This window comes from Nannospalax galili, unplaced genomic scaffold (genome assembly GCF_000622305.1).
Source record: "Nannospalax galili isolate Female #2095 unplaced genomic scaffold, S.galili_v1.0 scaffold2785, whole genome shotgun sequence".
Lineage (NCBI taxonomy): Eukaryota > Metazoa > Chordata > Mammalia > Rodentia > Spalacidae > Nannospalax > Nannospalax galili.
Window position 1 is genome coordinate 239,689 of NW_008353365.1, and position 3,679 is coordinate 243,367.

At 44.1% G+C, this 3,679-nt stretch overlaps 1 protein-coding gene across 1 annotated transcript in view; it reads left to right on the top strand.

Moving 5' to 3' along the window:
• Window positions 1-3,679, top strand: part of LOC103748060 (inositol 1,4,5-trisphosphate receptor type 2-like) — a 94,325-nt gene that overhangs the window by 52,861 nt on the left and 37,785 nt on the right. The window lies entirely within an intron of this gene.

Genomic DNA, 3,679 nt, shown 5'->3' on the forward strand with positions numbered 1-3,679 from the left:
TCCTCTTGAGCACCCTGTGTATCCCAGGCTGGCCTGGAACTTAATACAGAGCCCAAGCTGGCTGTGAACTCACAGGAGTCCTCCTGCTTCTGCCTCCTGAGTGCTAATTATGCTGTGAGCCACCACACCCAGGTTATACTCATTCATTCCTCTAATAAGTGATGAGGTATGTGTGCCAGCTCTGAATGAAAAGGGTAACTATCTCCATTGGAACCCACACCTGCTTAGAGTTGAGAATTCCACAGGCCTACAAGGGTTTGGGTCTGCTTTGTTAATTCTCTCATTTACATTCTTCTGCTTACCTATGCTTGCTGTTTGAATGCATCTAGAGTTAGACAGAAATCCCTAACCTGCAGGAACAGCATCCTGGCCACTGAGCTCCTTTGGGCCTGGTGAGGGTGTCTAGATAGCACTGTCTTTTCTTCTCACGGTTGTCTCCCAGCCCTTAAACTCGCCAAATTTACCAAGACAATAGAGCACAGGAAAGTACGGAAAGACCAAGCAGATCCAAGTGGCTTCTTTTCATCATCTGTCATTTACTTTCCCCACACACTCTAACTTCTTGGCCATTTCTGTTCAGCACTGACACTTAGATCCGTGCCGGTAGAGACTGGCTCACCTCCGTTTCTGTCACTGTGGAGTGAAGACACCTTCCCCGTGGGGCTCTCTTCCGTTTTGGTTTCAGGTTTGGAGATCGTCATTTCTGTTGTTTTTAAAACGCCCGAACAGTGAAGGAGCAGAGAGGGGACTGAGTTTGTGCTGAGTCTGATGGACAAAGCGGAGGCAGCTCAGTAGAGTGCTTGCCTGGAATGTACAAAGCCCTGGGTTCAAGTTCCAGCACCACCAAACCAAACAAAAAACCATAAGCAATCAACATGTGTGTTTGATGGGCAGCCTTTGGAGGGACTGGAGAAGGGATTGATGTGATGTGACTTCTTTGCTGCTGAGTGGAGAATATATCTGTGGGCAAAACGACAGAGTCATGAAAGATGAAGGAAGACCGAGAATCTGCTCTAGAGGAAAGTGGTGATGAGGTGTGATGGTTACACACAGTGTGTGGTTCCGGGTGAGACCCTGAATCAGGAAAAACTATTTGGTATAAAAGACATTATTGATACTATGCGCAGGATTTCAGATGGATTACAGTTAGACTGCCTGAAGTTTGTAATTGCATAGTGGTTGTTTAAGAGACTGCTTGTTTCTACTAAAGTCATGCAGAAGAATTGAAGGTTGGAAAGTCATGATCATGATATCTGGAATTAACTCTCAAATAGTGCAGAAAAATGTGCGAGGAGGGGGGAGAGCCTTGTGGAAGGTTTGGTTTGAAGATGCAGGTTTTTTATTTTTTTATTTTTTCTGGGAAATTTTATTCACACAACTTAGAGGAAAAAGGGTTTATTTTAGTTCACAATTCCAGGTGACAGTCCATCTGAGAGTGCAAGTCATGATGACATGGTGACAGGAGCTTGAGATAGTTGGGTACATCTTCAAGCAGGCACAGGAAGCAAGAGAGAGTCACTGGAGATCCAGCAAGGCTTAAGAACTCTCTATGCCTGCCCCCAGTGACATGCTTCCTCCAGGATAGCCACACCTTCTAAGACCTCCCAAAATAGCACCACCGACTGGGGATAAAATGTCCAAATACTTGGAGCTTATGGGGGACATTCTCATTCAAACCATCACACTTGGAAAGAAAGTCAATGGATCAAGATTGTAGTCTTCATGGGAAACAGAGATCAGGAAGTGAACTAAAAATGATACTTCATCATTTAAAAGTATAGCAAAGGACTCTCCCTGGGGGTGCTTAAGCCTCTCTCTGTATATGGAGAGAATTGCAAACACATGATCTGCACTGGCTCACACTCCTTTAAAAATCAAATGCATATATTAAAAAAGGCAGTGGAAAACTGATACATTTGGGGGCCCCACCTCAGTGAGTACTTCTTGAAGGTATTATTAATATTGAACACCTGTCCACCTCTACCTCTACCGCTACCTCTTTTGCATATTTTAATTCTTAATCTTTATCACAATACAGCAAGTTAGGCATCCTGGTCATGATTTTGCCCGAAAGCAGACTTAGGCAGGTTGGATAGTCCCCCCGTGATTCTGAAGCTCATGCCGTACTGAAACTTCAAGTTCACATTTCTTTTACTTTCTCCCCTCTTTAAAAATGTATCCGCATCGTTATCATTTGTAATCTATCATCTATCTGTACCTATAGTAGTGTTTTATTATCCCTTGGACTGAACACCTGGAAAGCAGACTTAGGCAGGTTGGATAGTCCCCCCGTGATTCTGAAGCTGACACCGTACTGAAACTTCAAATTCACATTTCTTTTACTTTCTCCCCTCTTTTAAAAATGTATCCATATCGTTATCATTTGTAATGTATATCTATCATTTATCTACCATCTATCTGTACCTATAGTAGTGTTTTATTATCCCTTGGACTGAACACCTGTCCTCTTGAGCACCCTGTGTAGCCCAGGCTGGCCTGGAACTTAATACAGAGCCCAAGCTGGCTGTGAACTCACAGGAGTCCTCCTGCTTCTGCCTCCTGAGTGCTAATTATGCTGTGAGCCACCACACCCAGGTTATACTCATTCATTCCTCTAATAAGTGATGAGGTATGTGTGCCAGCTCTGAATGAAAAGGGTAACTATCTCCATTGGAACCCACACCTGCTTAGAGTTGAGAATTCCACAGGCCTACGAGGGTTTGGGTCTGCTTTGTTAATTCTCTCATTTACATTCTTCTGCTTACCTATGCTTGCTGTTTGAATGCATCTAGAGTTAGACAGAAATCCCTAACCTGCAGGAACAGCATCCTGGCCACTGAGCTCCTTTGGGCCTGGTGAGGGTGTCTAGATAGCACTGTCTTTTCTTCTCACGGTTGTCTCCCAGCCCTTAAACTCGCCAAATTTACCAAGACAACAGAGCACAGGAAAGTACGGAAAGACCAAGCAGATCCAAGTGGCTTCTTTTCATCATCTGTCATTTACTTTCCCCACACACTCTAACTTCTTGGCCATTTCTGTTCAGCACTGACACTTAGATCCGTGCCGGTAGAGACTGGCTCACCTCCGTTTCTGTCACTGTGGAGTGAAGACACCTTCCCCGTGGGGCTCTCTTCCGTTTTGGTTTCAGGTTTGGAGATCGTCATTTCTGTTGTTTTTAAAACGCCCGACGAGCAACTGTCAACTCAGAAACAACTCTCACCTCAAAGGGCATAGAGACGATTTATTCTGGAGCCAAATATGAGTGACCATGGCCTGGGAACACAGGTTTCAGGTTACTACAAATTCCATGTTCAAATGTGGAAATAGTTTCATGAAGATTTTATAGTAACAGAACAAAGACACTTTTCAAATACATTGGTGAAGACAGGCGGTTGTAGCAAAGTGGGGAGATTTCTGCTACAGACTGTAGATACTATCTGACAGGCCCTTGGGTTGGTGGTCTGCTAAGTTAATGCATTCTAAAAGGTTTTTAATCTGTTAGTCATAGCATGTTAAGTCAGAAACAGAGGTAGGGCAAGTAATGGTAATTTAGGGAGCTAAAGATGGCCCAAGATAAATGGTAATTAAACTCTGGACCTGCAACATTCCAAACTCTCCACAGTCTCCAGAGTGATAATCAGTTGGTCAGCCTTGCAGAAGTTCAGTCCAAGGTGCGGGA